Below are 16,329 nucleotides of genomic sequence, written 5' to 3'. Positions count from 1 at the left end.
GTTAATAGCTGGGATCTTCACCGATCTTTAATACTTTTTCMGGAACATGAAATCTGTTCGTACCTCAAGTTCTGTGAGGTGGAAGAAAACTTCCTTTGTGCTGAAAGTTTACCCTCTCTCTAATACTGTTTAGCCATGAGGAGATTCTCAGGAATTTACGACGTCTCTCTGTGATCACAGCATGGGTTGAAGGAGGAAAGGGAGAGGCAGGGAGAGGGGGATGGGGTTTGCAATACCCAAGCAGGCAATGTCATGACACATGTCATCCCCACAGTGACCATACGTACATATCCCAACCAGAAGCCATGGATTACAGGCAATATCCGCATCGAGCTAAAGGCTAGAGCTGCTGCTTTCCGGGACAGAAATCCGGATGTTTATAATAAATCCCGCTATGCCCTCAGACGAACCATCAAACAAGCAAAGCGTCAATACAGGATTAAGATTGAATCCTATTACACCTGCTCTGACACTCGTCGGATGTGGCAGGGCTTGAAAACTATTACGGACTACATAGGGAAACCGAGACACAAGCTGCCCAGTGACGCGAGCCTACCAGATGAGCTAAAGGCCTTTTATGCTCGCTTCGAGGCAAGCAACACTGAAGCATGCACGAGAGCACCAGCTGTTCTGGATGACTGTGTGATTATGCTCTCGGTAGCCGATGTCAGCAAGACCTTTAAACACGTCAACATTCACAAAGCCGCGGGGCCAGACGTATTACCAGGAGGCAAGTGTCTTCACTGACATTTTCAACCTCTACCTGACCGAGTCTGTAATACCTACATGTTTCAAGCAGACCACCGTAGTCTCTGTGCCCAAGGAATCAAAGGGAATCTGCCTAAATGATTACCGCCCCGTAGCACTCACATTGGTAGCCATGAAGTGCTTTGAAAGGCTGGTCATGGCTCACATCAACAGCATCCTCCCGGATACCCTAGACCCACTCCAACTTGCATACCGCCCCAACAGATCCACAGATGACGCAATCTCAATCGCACTCAACACTGCCCTTTCCCACCTGGACAAAAGAAACACCTATGTGATAATGCTGTTCATTGACTACAACTCAGCGTTCAACACCATAGTGCCCACGAAGCTCATCACTAAGCTAAGGACCCTGGGACTTAACACCTCCCTCTGCAACTGGATCCTGGACTTCCTGACAGGCCGCACCCAGGTGGTAAGGGTAGGCAACAACATGTCTGCCACGCTGATCCTCAACACTGGGGCCCCTCAGGGGTGTGTACTTAGTCCCCTCCTGTACTCCCTGTTCACCCACGACTGTGTGGCCGAACACGACTCCAACACCATCATTACATTTGCTGACTACACAACAGTGGTAGGCCTGATCACCGAMAATGATGAGACAGCCTATAGGGAGGAGGTCAGAGTACTGGCAGTGTGGTGCCAGGACAACAACCTCTCCCTCAATGTGAGCAAGACAAAGGAGCTGATCGTGGACTACAGGAAAAGGCRGGCCGAACAGGCCCCAATTAACATCGACGGGGCTGTAGTGGATCGGGTCGAGAGTTTCAAGTTCGTTGGCGTCCACATCACCAACAAACTAACATGGTCCAAGCACACCAAAACAGTCGTGAAGAAGGCACAACAAAACCTTTTCCCCCTCAGGAGACTGAAAAGATTTGGCATGGGTCCCTAGATCCTCAGAAAGTTCTACAGCTGCACCATCAAGAGCATCCTGACCGGTTGCATCCCGGCCTGGTATGGCAACTGCTCGGCATCTGACCGTAAGGCGCTACAGAGGGTAGTGCGTACGGCCCAGTACATCACTGGCGCCAAGCTTCCTGCCATCTAGAACCTATATAATAGGCGGTGTCAGAGACTCCAGTCAATTGTCAGAGACTCCAGTCACCCAAGTCATAGACTGTTTTCTCTGCTACGGCACGGCAAGTGGTACCGGAGCGCCAAGTCTAGGACCAAAAGGTTTCTTAACAGCTTCTACCCCCAAGCCATAAGACTGCTGAACAATTAATCAAATGGCCACCAGACTATTTATATTGACCCCCCCTCCATTTGTTTTGTACACTGCTGCTACTCGCTGTTTATTATCTATGCATAGTCACTTCACCCCTACCTACATGTACAAATTACCTCAACTAACCTGTACCCCCACACACTGACTCGATACCGGTACCCCCTGTATATAGCCTTGTTATTGTTATGTTATTGTGTTATTTTTACWATTTTTTTGCTTTAGTTTATTTGGTAAATATTTTCTTAACTCTTCTTGAACTGCGCTGTTGGTTAAGGGCTTGTAAGTAAGCATTTCACGCTAAGGTCTACACTTGTTGTATTCGGCGCATTTGACAAATAAAGTTTGATTTGATATGTATTGTATTAACTGCTGTATAAAGGTTGTGATGGGTCAGTAGTGCTGTGATGGGGATGGTCAGTGTGAGGTCTGTTGTCTCTCTGCTGCTCACTTGGGTCAGTTCTGTGATGGGGATGGTCAGTGTGAGGTCTGTTGTCTTCTCTGGTGCCTCACTCGGTCAGTGCTGTGATGGGGATGGTCAGTGTGAGGTCTGTTGTCTCTCTGCTGCTCATCGGGTCAGTGCTTGATGGGATGGTTCAGTTGAGGTTCTGTTGTCTCTCTGCGTGCTGCACTCGGGTCAGTGCTGTGATGGGGATGGGTCAGGTTGAGGTCTGTTGTTCCTCTGGTGCTCACTCCAGGTCAGTGCTTGATGGGGATGGTCAGGTGTGAGGGTTCTGTTGTCTCGTGGTGCTCACTCAGGTCAGTGCTGTGATGGGGATGGTCAGTGTGAGGTCTGTGTTCTCTCTGTCTCACTGGGGTCAGTGCTGTGATGGGGATGGTCAGTGTGAGGGTATGTGTCTCTCTGGTGCTCACTCAGGTTCAGTGCTGTGATGGGATGGTCAGTGTGAGTTGTTGTCTCTCTGGTTGCTCACTCAGGTCAGTGCTGTGATGGGATGTCAGTGTGAGGTCTGTTGTCTCTTCTTGGTGCTCACCCAGGTCAGTGCTGTGATGGGGAATGGTCAGTGTTGAGGTCTGTTGTCTCTCTGGTGCTCACTCAAGGAGTCCAAGTGCTGTGATGGGAAGCATCGGTCAGTGTTGTCACTCTGGTGCTCACTCAGGTCAGTGCGTGATGGGGATGGTCCAGTGCATGTGCCATTAGACACAGGGGCAGGGAAACTAGCAGGAGACCAAGATCTTAGAATCTCCTTCTCTCTCTCTCTCTCTCTCTCTCTCTCTCTCTCTCTCTCTCTCTCTCTCTCTTCTCTCTCTTTTCTCTTTTTCTCTCTCTCTCTTTCTCTCCTCTCTTTTCTCTCTCTCTCTCTCTTTCTTGTTCTGTCTTACATCTCTCGTCTCTCTCTTCTTTCCTCTCTCACACTTTCTCATATGCTCTCATAAATGCAAATTCAGAAATGCAAATGTCTTCCCTCAGGCCTACTTTTGCATGGCTCACCATTTAGATGAAGCCTGGCCTTTTCTCGCTGTTGTCTTTTATCTAGCAGGGAACGTTTTTTTAGTAGTTTGTTACTTTTTATTACCGTCAGGAAGACCTGTGGTTTAAATCGCCATGAATCCTTTATTATAGAAAAGGAATAAAATAGTTTGATAAATTGCACTTGAACTGATAGTAAAAGCTTCAAACTGTTTGTTCTGTTTCCTCTGTTTCCCAACGGTTGTCTTCTCGAGGACAGGTTAGTCTGTCGCGTGTCACCTGGTGACTGTCACACCTCACACACCACCATTGTTTCACTCAGCGCTCAAAAACATTAAARGCACAATCAGGGATTTCAATAGCCTGGGCCTCTGTCTTTGGTAAGCTGAAGGATGGGTCACGGTTAATGTAAACACTTTCAAATTCGAAAGCTATTGGATGCAAGGACTTGATCCATGAGATCAGCGTCATCATTTGATTGATTTTTATAAATGATATTCCCCGTCGTAGTACAAGTGTCTGTTTCACCCTATCATAACCCACACTCCAAGGTTGTATTACTCTATCCATTGTTTATCAATCCATCACATTTTATCACAACAACCATTTGTAAATCAACAGTTGTTACAACAGCTGTTCCAAGTTGTTCTAAGATCTTTGCACTAGGTTTTTGTCATTTTAGTCGGTAAACAATTATTTTTGTTGTTTAAAAATATGTTTAATTAATGACCGTTGAACCACATTAAATCTTATAGATGGTGTATTTAAAGAACAAAATAATCAATCATCAATAATAATCAACCTTATCTCTGGTTCTATCTGACATTGTCACGTTCCTGACCTTATTTCCTTTGTTAAGTATTGTTTAGTTGGTCAGGACGTGAGCTGGGTGGGCATTCTATGTTATGTGTTTCTATGTTGGGTTCATTGTATTAGCCTGATATGGTTCTCAATCAGGGGCAGGTGTTTTACGTTTCCTCTGATTGAGAACCATATTAAGGTAGGCTGTTCTCACTGTTTGTTTGTGGGTGATTGTTGCTGTGTCTGTGTTTGTTCGCCACACGGTACTGTTTCGTTCAGGTCTGTTCACGTTATTTTGTCAGTGTTCTGTTTAGTTGGATAATTCATTAAAATTCAACATCATGAACATTCACCACGCTGCGCCTTGGTCCTCCTCTCTTCCACCTAAAGACGAGCGTTACAGACATGTTTCTTTGTTTGAAGCWATATTTGCCCTTTTTCCACTAATACAATTTAAAGATTTAATCTACCAAAGCAATTATTTTGAGCAATTATCTACTCTTACATCATAATGAGTAAAGCTTTTTGGGAGAAGTAGCCGGGTTATTGCTAGGAGCGATGTGTTATTGTTGGGTTTGTTCTTCTTTGGCTTTGAAATAATGTTCTTCATGAGTTTTTAAWGTGTTTTTCTTGTTTCCCTCCTTTCGATAACAAATCACACTATAATCTATCCCACGGCTATATTTCCACTTCTTCTCTTCTGTGGCCCCCTCAAGTCTAAAATCTGCCTCTTAGAAGCACATCAGGAGCAGAGTGACTTCTCAAATGATTTGTTTGTTGCTGTGGAAAGTTGCCATGGCTTCTTTCAGAGTTGGAGGGACTATAAAGAGACTCATAAATAGAGATATGGATGGTTGGATGGCTGAAAGGGTGATCACCTTTAGTATGTAGAGAAAGGAAATAACAATAAATGGGAAGAGGCTGATGATGTAATGAATAAGAGAATGGGTAATTAACAGCAGACTGAAGGTAGGAGAGGAGGGGGATAGGAGAGGAAAGGAGAGGAGGAGGAGGGATGGGAGAGGAAGGAGAAGGAGGAGAGGGATGTGAGAGGGAAGGAGCAGGAGAGGGAGATAGGTGAGGGAAAGGGAGAGAGAGGAGGGGGATGGAGAGGAAGGGAGGAGGAGGAGGGGGATGGGGAGAGGAAGGAGGAGGAGGAAGGAGGGAGGAAAAGGAGGAGGAAGTAGGAGGAGGAGGGAGGGGAGAGGGAAGAGTAGGAGAGGAGGGGGAGATGGGAGAGGAAGGGGGGAGGAGGAGGGAGATGGAGAGGGAAGGAGAGGAGGGCAGGGAGAATGGAGATGGAGGTAGGAGGAGCAGGAGGGAGGGAGAGGGAAGGATGGGAGGAGGGGGATGGGAGAGGGAAGATAAGGATGAGGAGGGGATGGAAGAGGAAGGGAGGAGGAGAGGGGGATGGGAGAGGGAAAGGTAGGATGAGGAGGGGATGGGAGAGGGAAGGAGGGGAGGAGAGAGGTATGGGAGAGGGAAGAGAAGGAAGGAGGAGGGCAAAGGAGATGAAGGTAGGGGAGAGCGGGATGGGGATGGGAAGGTAGGATGAGGAGGGGGATGGGAGAGGGAAAGGGGGAGGATGAGGGGGATGGGAGAGGGGAAGGGAGGAGGAGGAGGGAGGAAAGGAGATGGAAGTAGGATGAGGAGAGGGGGATGGAGAGGGAAGAGTAGGATGAGAAGGGGGAGGGAGAGGGAAGGATAGGATAGGAGGGGGAGATGGGAGGGAAGGGGGGAGGAGGGGGGATGGGAGAGGGAAAGCAAGAGGAGAAGGAGGAGGGGAAGGAGATGGAAGGTAGGAGGAGCAGGGGATGGGAGAAGGAAGGGAGGGAGGAGGCAGGAGGAGGTGAGAGGAGAGATAGGATGAGAGAGAGGGGTGGGAGAGGGAAGGGAGGAGAGGAGGGATGGGAGAGGAGGAAGGAGGAAGAGGGGAAAGGGAAGACAGAAGGTAGGAGGAGCAGGGGATGGGAGAGGGAAGGGAGGAGGAGAGAGGGATGGGAGAGGGAAGGTAGAGAAGGAGAGGGGATGGGAGAGGGAAGGTAGGAGGAGGCAGGGGGAATGGGAGAGGGAAGTAGGAGGAGGAGGGGATGGGAGAGGGAAAGTAGGAGGAGAGGGGATGGGAGAGGGAAGGTAGGAGGCAGGGGGGCATGGGAGAGGGAATGTAGGAGAAGGGTGATGAGAGAGGGAAGCTAGGAGGTGGTGGATGGGAGAGGGAAGGTAGGAGGAGGAGAGGGGATGGGAGAGGGAAGTTAGAGAGGAGGAGGGGGATGGAAGAGGGAAAGTAGGAGGTAGGAGGGGGATGGGAAGGGAATTAGGAGGGGATTGGAGGGGAAGGTTAGGAAAGGAGGGAAGAGGGGATGGAGAGAGGGAAGGCAGGAGGGGGATGGAGAGAGGAAGGTAGGAGGAGGAGGGGATGGGAGAGGGGAAAGTAGGAGGAGGGAGGGGGATGGAGAGGGAAGATAGTAGGTGAGGGGATGGGAGAGGGAAGAGGCTAGAAGGCGGAGGGGATGGGAGAGGGGAAGATAGGAGGGAGGAGGGGGATGGGAGAGGGAAAGGTAGAGAGGGAGGTGGGAGAGGGAAAGTAGGAGGAGGAGGGGATAGGGAGAGGAAAGGTGAAGGAGAGAGGGGGATGGAGAGGGAAGGGAGGAGGAGAGGAGGAGAAGGAACGGAGGTAGGAGGAGCAGGGGGATGGGAAGGAAGGGAGGAGGAGGAGGATGGGAAGAGGGAACAGTAGAGGAGAAGGAGGGGGATGGGAAGGGAAGGTAGGAAGGAAGGAGGGGAGATAGGGAGAGGGAAGGTAGGGGGAGGAGGGGGAATGGGAGATGGGAAAGTAGGAGGAAGGAGGGGGATGGAGAGGAAGAGGAGGAGAGAGGGATGGGAGAGGAGTAGGAGAAGGGATGGGAGAGGAAGGTAGCGAGTGGGGATGGAGAGGGAATAGGAGGAGCAGGGGGATGGGAGAGGAAGTAGGAGGAGGAGGGGGATGGGAAGGGAAGAATAGGAGGATGAGGGGGATGGAAGGGAAGTTAGGAGGGGAAGGGAGAGGGAAGGTAGGAGGAAGAGGGGATGGGAGAGGGAAGAGGAGGGGGTGGAGAGGGAAGTAGGAGGCAGGAGGGGGGATGGAGAGGGAAGGTAGGAGGAGGAGTGGAGATAGGAGAAGGGAAGTAGGAGGGGGAGATGGGAGAGGGAAGTAGGAGGCGGAGGGATGGGAGAGGGAAGATAGAGAGGAGCGAGGGGGATGGGAGAGGGAAGGTAGGAGGAGGGGGATGGGAGGAAGGAGGAAGGTAGGAGGGGAGGGAGAGGAAAGATAGGAGGAGGAGGGGAGAGAGGGCGAAGGTAGAAGGAGGAGGGGAGATGGGAGAGGAAAGTAGGAGCGGGCGGGATGGGAGAGGGAAGGTAGGAGGGGAGGGGATGGGAGAGGGAAGATAGGAGGAGGGGGGGATGGAAGAGGGAAGGTAGGAGGAAGGGGGGATGGAGGAGGGAGGTAGGAGGAGGGGATGGGAGAGGAAGGTAAAGGAGGGAGGAGGGAGGGATGGAGAGGAAGGTAGGAGCGAGGGGGGATGGAAGAGGGAACGGTAGGAGGAGGAGGAGGGGGATGGGAGAGGGAAGGTAGGAGGTAGGAGGGGGATGGGAGAGGGAAGGTAGGAGGAAGAGCCTGATAGGGTTTAGTTGTAAGTAAAACAGATTCATGTGTGGAAAACAGGGACAGGTGCCAGGAAGCAGAGCACTCACCATTTTTACYTTGTTTATCTMAATTTAATTTAGAGGCTGATGCTGTACAGAAAGTTCCAGATTGTGCTTCWTMGTACTGACTGTGTAGAGGACTGTTCCATTACAAAGTGGAACATYTTCTAGAGCTAATGCTTTGATCTTATCAGTGCAAATGTAGGAATTRGTAYGGACCCAGTTCAAATMCACTGCCACAATACCATASCATCTATACCCCAGCCTGCCTAATGKTCCATGGCTTTAGCTCTGTATCTAGTGATAATGAGGGTCATWCAATCATTTAAAGTGCGGCACACACTGTTCCCAGATCAGCCGTATTCTTTAACTGTTATTGACTCTGTTACCTATTTACAKATATTGYGGTATAGCAGGCAATTATGTGTACTTTAAAGCCAGATGTTAATGAAGGGTAGAGCCTACAGTAAATATGTTATGGGACATGGGTGTTTAATGGTAATGGTTGTCTGCAGATAGGAGTAATCAATCTCTTTAGCCTCCCTACTGCCACTTTAATGGGAAGTGCATTGTGTAAAGTTTTCTCACTCAGTTGCATTCGGTTGCAAGTACATCTCTTACCCAATGGTGCATTTTACTCTCCTTGGTGGTTTTTTTTAGCATTTTATCCAGCATGTTCATGTATACAAAGAGTTGGCTGACAGATCTACAGTGTGTGTGTGCAAACGCGCGTGTCTGAGAGAAATATCAACAGAGAGAAAGATGCTCCATCACCATAGCAACAAAGAGCAACGTTTCCTATGTGCTAAGAGTGTATGGTTGCTAACGGTGTGTGTGTGTGTGACTGACTGACTGAGGGACCACTATGTGGGGTCCTGGTTTTCATCTACAGTATTAAAACCCTGTGAAGACTCCCACCAGTAAGGAGATTAGATTGTGACCTTTCAGTTTCATCTGTGTACATGTGGCAGAGCACCTGTGTGTGCTGGGCTTCTGTTTTCATCCTGTGTCTGGGTCATCCAGCGCTGCCTTCCTCTACGCCACTTTCTGTACGATGGAAGAACAGAAGAAGTGGCCAATCTCTCATGAGGGGGTCTACCAGGAAATTAGATTTCTTGATGACAGTGTGTATGTGTACGTGCATGCCGGACTGCGTGCGTGCGCAAATTCGTGTGTGTGTTTGTGTTCATATGCATGCGTCCATGGAGTGCACTCACTACTCTTGTGTTTGTTTTGCATGTTATCCCATGTGACTGAGTTCCTTCCTGTGTGCATGCGTGAACTGTATGTGTCCATATACCGATATAGGATCTTAATGGCATATGGAGGTGTGCATTTCAGGCGTTGGCTGTGTGTGTACTATGTGGTCTGTCTGGCAGTAGGGACTGAGGGGGGWGAGGGAGGAGAGAGCAGTAATTATGGACTCTTCATATTCAGCAGAACAGAGGGAAGTCATTTGTTGCTGGATATTTAATCAGCAGAGATAACAAGGCTGACTGCAGCTGCCATGGCAGGCTGACTGACTGGGGAAGACACACAGCGACATCATTTCCTCCCGTCTTTAATATAACCTAACCACACTGTTATTTATTTCCCAACTTATTTCTGCTGTTCCTATAACCATTATCACCTCTCTCTGTGTGTCTCTCTCTCCACCTCTATTCTCTCACTCCACTCTCCTCTTTTCCATTCTCGCTCTCTGTTGTCTCATTTCTTTCCTTTTATTTTCCCATATCTATCTACCTCTCCCTCAATCTCCACTACTCCCCCTCCCTTTACTTTGGTATTCACCTGTTACCCATCTTCCTCTTCACTGGTCATTCTCCATCCATCTCTCCCTCTCTCYATCCCTCCCTCTCTCAGGGTGCAGGTAGAATTCTATGAGAATGAAAACACTTTCAAGGAGCGCCTCAAGCTGTTCTTCATCAAAAACCAAAGATCCAGTGAGTTGTTAATGTTCAGACAGGGAGTTCCTACTTATTGTCCTATAGACTGGCTGTCATTACATAATCCTTTCTGTTTGGGTGTTCCTTCACATGATTGGTTGCTTCGTTAAGTGCTCTGTCGGTGGTGTTCCCTAAGTGGTTTTGACTGTGTGTGACGTGTTGTCCTCTTGCTCTAGGTATATTCTGTATGTCTATTGCTCTGTATGTCCTATCAATGTCCACTGTGTCCCATTAATGTTCTCAATAACCTAATGGCTGTGTTTACACTGGCAGCCCAATTCTGATCTTTTACCCAATTATTGGCAAAAGATCTGATCGGATTGTTCAAAAGACCAATTAGTGCACAGGTGTCAAACTCATTCCACGGGGGCCGAGTGTCTGCGGGTTTTCGCTCCTCCCTTGTACTTGATTGATGAATTAACATCACTAATTAGTTAGGAACTCCCACACCTGGTTGTCTAGGGCTTTATTGAAAGGAAAAACCAAAAACCTGCAGACACTAGGCCCTCCGTGGAATGGTTGACAACCCTGAATTAGTGGCAAAAGATCAGAATTGGGCTGCATGTGTAAACACAGCATTGATTGATGTTAATGTATTATGTTTAATTGATTCATTCATTGACTTATTGATTAGTCCTTTACTTGCTGTGGTTGTTTATGTGCTGCAGGTCTGAGGGTAGGCTGTTCAACTTCTCTCTGAAAGTATTGAGCTGTCTCCTCTACATGGTCAGAGTCCTACTGGACGACCCACAGGAGAAGACAGGACTGGTGAGAAGGGGGGGGTAAATAAGAGTGGCTTTAGTATTGGAGAGGGAGTGAGGAGTATTGGTGGAGAGGGAGTGAGGAGTATTGGTGGAGAGGGAGTGAGGAGTATCGGGGGAAGGGAGTGGGGAGTATCAGTGGAGAGGGAGTGAGGGCATTGGTGAAGGGGAGTGAGGAGCATTGGTGAAGAGGAAGTGGGGAGTATCAGTGGAGAGGGAGTGAGGAGCATTGGTGGAGAGGAGGTGAGAGCATTGTGGAGAGGGAGTGGAGTATCGGTGGAGAGTGAGTGAAGAGTATCGGTGGAGAGGGAGTGAGGAGTATCAGTGAAGAGGGGTGAGGAGTATTGTTGGAGAGGGAGTGAGGGTATCAGTGGAGAGGAAGTGAGGAGATTGGTGGAGAGGAAGTGAGGAGTATTGGTGGAGAGGGAGTGAGGAGTATTGGTGGAGAGGGAGTGAGGAGTATATGGTGGAGAGGAGTGAGGAGTATTGGTGGAGAGAGTGAGAGATTGGTGGGAGAGGAAGTGAGGAGTATTGGTGGAGAGGAGTGAGGGATTTGGTGGAGAGTGAGTGAGGGTATTGGTGGAGAGGAAGTGAGGAGTATTGGTGGAGAGGGTGAGGAGTATTGGTGGAGAGGAAGTGAGGAGTATTGGTGGAGAGGAAGTGAGGAGTTTGGTGGAGAGGAAGTGAGGAGTATTGGTGGAGAGTGAGTGAGAGTATTGGTGGAGAGGAAGTGAGGAGTATTGGTGGAGAGGGAGTGAGGAGATATGGTGGAGAGAAGTGAGGAGTATTGGTGGAGAGGAAGTGAGGAGTATTTGTGGAGAGGAAGTGAGGAGTATTGGTGGAGATGAGTGAGGAGTATTGTGAGAGGGGAGTGAGAGTATGGTGGAGAGTGGTCAGTCAGTACTTACCATGGAGCAAGAGGGATATGTAAAGATGAGATGTAAGGGTTAGGTTTAAGGTAGTTTCGCTTGGCCAGGGCTGGGAGATGAGACCAGATGTAGGAGGACAGTGGAAAGGGAAAGAGTAGGGGCTAGAGAAATGGGTAATGTTTGAGAACACCGGCGTTACAATTCTGGAGGAAACAAGAGAGAGATAATTTGAGGTCATATAGGATGGGGTTGAGGAACACAGGTGTTGTTTCCCCCTGTAGTCTGGACTGTTCCAAACATGCACGTTTCAGTCCTCTGTTGTGCATGTTTCCCCTGTAGTCTGGACTGTTCCAAACATGACACGTTTCAGTCCTCTTGTTGTGCATGTTCCCCTGTAGTCTGGACTGTCCAAACATGACACGTTTCAGTCCTCTTGTTGTGCATGTTTCCCCCTGTAGTCTGGACTGTTCCAAACATGACACGTTCAGTCCTCTTGTTGTGCATGTTTCCCCCTGTAGTCTGGCTGTTCCAAATGACACGTTTCAGTCCTCTTGTTGTGATGTTTCCCCCTGTAGTCTGGACTGTTCCAAACATGACACGTTTCAGTCCTCTTGTTGTGCATGTTTCCCCCTGTAGTCTGGACTGTTCCAAACAGAATGCATCGGTCCACCCCAGCAGGACCCAGTTTGACTGGTAAGTTTACATGTTTATGTCCTATTCATCTTTAATGAGGAGCCAAGACTGGTCTGGGAGTCTAATACAGAGGGTCACAGAGATGTTCATCCTGTGTCCACTACAGAGCACTGTAATGAGACCATGTACAACAGACAGTTAATGACACTGTGAGTAATAGAGAGGTTGGAGATGTAGACATGGTACATTATGCAGGTTGACGTTTATTGTCATGACTCTTGCCCTGGAGGCAGAACTGAGCTATTTCCGCTAGATGGGTCAACTGCATAGAAAAAAATGGCTATATCTTAAAAATGTATGAAAACAAAAATGTGCTTTTTGGTCTTAATTTAAAGTTATGGTCAGGCATTAGGGTTAGCAGTGTGGTTAAGTTTAGGGTTAGGTTTTGATGACTTTGTGGCTGTGCCAGCTAGTGACCATTCTGCCTCCAGGGCAAGATTCATGACAATAAATGCCAACCTGCAAACATTACATTATTGCAGTAGCACATTMGTTTGTCACAATGTTACCTGTATGGATTTCATGCCAACATAATATGTACTGTATGTAGTGTCCATATAACCTAATTAGCAGCTGCTGTCTGTATACCAGTCAAAGACTGATACAGGAAATGTCTTGGGGCTGCTGTGAGTGTGTGCACTAGACCAGAGCCTGAAGGGGAATTAAACATAAACTTTTTGAATTAGGATTCTTGGGACTGATGATTTGCACTTAAAAGTGAACTTAGTTTGCACTCATCCAAAATGTACTTACTAGGAGTGGAATATCCAGCGGTGTAGACTGAGATTCAAAGGCACGGGTGAGTGAGTTAGTGAGTGAGTGAGTGAGTGAGTGAGTGAGTGAGTGAGTGAGTGAGTGAGTGAGTGAGTGAGTGAGTGAGTGAGAGAGTGAGTGAGTGAGTGAGTAAGTGACCAACAAACCGACCGTCCAACTGACAGAGTATGTCCCAGATGTGACTGGGTCCTTGGGCTCTGCCTCCAGTCCTGCTCAGGGTGGTGACACTGTGTAAACTCTGGCTATAAATTAATAAGGAGTATGACAGAGTGTGCTTAATACTGACTTTGGCTGGCCGTTGCTCCAGACAGCACACTAAGAGGACACACACACACTCCAGGCAGCAGACTCAGAAGGCAGCACTCAGGCAGCCATGATAAGCCCCGAGAGGCCTCTGGATAGAGCCTCTTTCTCACAACAAAGCTGTAAATCTGCATTTGTGTTATCTGCGAATATTGATTGTGATGCATTTTCACAGAGGAAGTCTGGCAGCTGTAGTTCACAACCACTCGCTTGTGAACAACATAATTACAAGAGGCGTTATGTCGTTGGATTGATCATATTTGAAAGGGAGTCCTTTTAATATTTGCCCCATTACATCTCCTTTTTCTTTTCTTCTCCCTCTTCCTTTCCTTTTCTCCTCTCTTCCTTTCTTTCCTCTCCTCCTCCCTCTGTGTCATGTAGATGTGCTCTCTTTGTTCTGTGTCTGCAGGTCTCTTATCATCTGGGTGAATAGGCCTCTGCCTCTGTGGGCTCTACAGGTCAGACACAATGTGAACTGTCATATTAACAGGCTGTCTGCACACACACACACGCACGCACCACCGCACACGCACGACACACACACACACACACACACACACAGACACAGCACACACAACACACAACACACCACACACACCTCTCTCTGGTTTATTGCTTCACTTAACTTCTTATTGATGGAGTTCAATCATCAAAATGATGATTCCACCACTCTCTGTCTCTCTCACTCTCTATTTGCTGTTACTACTCCAATCTTTCTCTCTTCTCTTTCTCTCTTCTCTCTCCTTTCATCTCTGCCAGTGCTTGTAGCTTTCATTCAGCTTTTTCGAGACCATGTTGCTTGTGTACCTCAGCGCAAGGTGAGTGACTGTAAATCTGTCTCCCTGTAAATGTACAGAATTATACTGGCACCAGAGTTGCCAACTTAATACTGTAACTTGCGGTAATGTAATTTTACAGTACTATTTCCCTTACTGTAAAACAGATTACAGCATCCCAAAATTACAGTATTGCGCTGGTAACTCTGGTGCCAGGTCAATGCTGTAAATWTRCAGTGAAATTCTCACTGAAATCTAAATGTAWGAAAAACTATTAATTTGTACRTAAAATAAATATATTTAAATTGGTAACAATATYAACAACAAATTACACAAAATAATTGACTATWGAAGTAACAACAGTTAACACATATGTAACCAAWTAAGAGCARCACTACAACACTAATTTWWAAACAATATTGTTTGCCTGTGTGTGGGGGGTGTGGGGAGACAGAGACTAAGAGAGAGAGGAAGTTCAAATTGGGATTGGGTACAATCSTAGACCYATGATCAGGGKYRACTCTATTTGGGGTAAGGGTGTTCAGAGGMGGTGAAACACACAACGGGACAGTTTGGACAGTAGAGCATCCAGGAGAGAGAAGTCAGCGCAGAATCAGGTGTTCATCATGGGGCTCCGTAACAATCCTCTTCAGTTCTGATTTGTCAGCTCTTCTCACCCTTAGGACAAGCATAGAACAATACATCATAGAATGAGAGACAGAGAGACAGAGAGACAGAGAGACAGAGAGACAGAGAGACAGAGAGACAGAGAGCACCAGGGATGGTACCCTGAGGGTAACAAGATAGGTGACAAGGGACATATCAAGCTGGTGTTGTGTGTGTGTGTACTTACCTCACTAGAGGTCATTCAAATTGAGAGCCCAGTGAACCCAATCACACAGGGTTGTGACATCTGAGAACACTGTGTCCCTGTGTTGTTGCCGTTCATGCTCTCCCTATTGAGTAGACTGTATCAAGATGACATCTAGATGGCTACCAATATTAGTTATTTATTGTGTAGGCTGCTATCCCACTTGAAATATAATCCTGSGACAGAAYAAATTGGCCACTTTACTAGCTACCGCCGGCAACACTGTGTTACAGCTGCTCAGTGGCAAACACCTCGATACAATACAGGTGCAGTGCTCATTCGAATCCRCTTTGGTGGCTGGCGACTGGTGTAACGGCCCACGACGTGGTTTATGTGYAAAATTCAGCCTGTCAATCAGGAAWAATAAACGTTGCGCAGRTAATAATATGGRTAATATMTTTTGAACTGCTAGAAACAAACCATTATCTCTGTAGTAAYRGTGAAAACATAACAGTCACTAATCTGTGCTCAGTTTATTCTCTATGGCACTCAGAGGCTGTGGTGTACCTAAAAGCCTATAATCACAACAATTATTATCTGGGTTGTGTCAACTTGAGCTAGCTAACTAGCTGGCTAGATAGATAGATAGCAAAAGTTAGCCAGCTAGCTGGCTAAATTAGCTAAGAAAAATTGCAGTAATTCAACTTTGGCTAGCAATAAAAATACTTATTAACAAGTCAAGGTACCTACCTAGAAGCTGCTGAAAATATTCTTCCACTTCACAGCCGCTTCAAGAAGATATTTACTAAAATAGTCATGTGTCTCACCCGACAGGTTGGCGCCTGAAACTGATCATTTGAATCTACAGTAGGCATAAGCTATTAGTGTAAAAAAATACAATATGTTAGAGTAATTTTTACAGGAAGCTTCCAATTACAGTCAATAACAGCATTTTTGACCTGTTCACTGGACGTGCTACCTTGCTGTTTTCGACTCTCTCTCTCTACCGCACCTGCTGTCTCTAACTCTGAATGATCGGCTATGAAAAGCCAACTGACATTCACTCCTGAGGTGCTGACCTGTTGCACCATCTACAAACCACTGTGATTATTGTTATTTGACCCTGCTGGTCATCTATGAACATTTGAACATCCTGGCCATGTACTGTTATAATCTCCACCCGGCACAGCCAGAAGAGGACTGGCCACCCCTCATAGCCTGGTTCCTCTCTAGGTTTCTTCCCTAGCCACCGTGCTTCTACATCTGCATTGCTTGCTGTTTGGGGTTTTAGACTAGGTTTCTGTATAGCACTTTGTGACATCGGCTGATGTAAAAAGGGCTTTTTAAATAAACTTGATTGATTGATTGATTCTTTTTCAGCATTTTACCATAATACAGTGCTATCTACAGCATTAATGCTGTAAAACACATGTACTGTATTTTAATGGGAGTTCTACAGTGTTTTAGTGTTGAGATTACAGAAACT

General features: G+C 47.3%; 1 pseudogene; it reads left to right on the top strand.

The window, feature by feature from the left end:
* The window catches only part of LOC111980140 (potassium channel subfamily T member 2-like), a 78,493-nt pseudogene that overhangs the window by 23,174 nt on the left and 38,990 nt on the right, over positions 1 to 16,329 (top strand).

Source organism: Salvelinus sp. IW2-2015, linkage group LG20 (genome assembly GCF_002910315.2).
Source record: "Salvelinus sp. IW2-2015 linkage group LG20, ASM291031v2, whole genome shotgun sequence".
NCBI classification, from domain to species: Eukaryota; Metazoa; Chordata; class Actinopteri; order Salmoniformes; family Salmonidae; genus Salvelinus; species Salvelinus sp. IW2-2015.
Note: the sequence above shows the minus strand (reverse complement) of the source record. Positions and strands in the feature narration are given on the sequence as shown.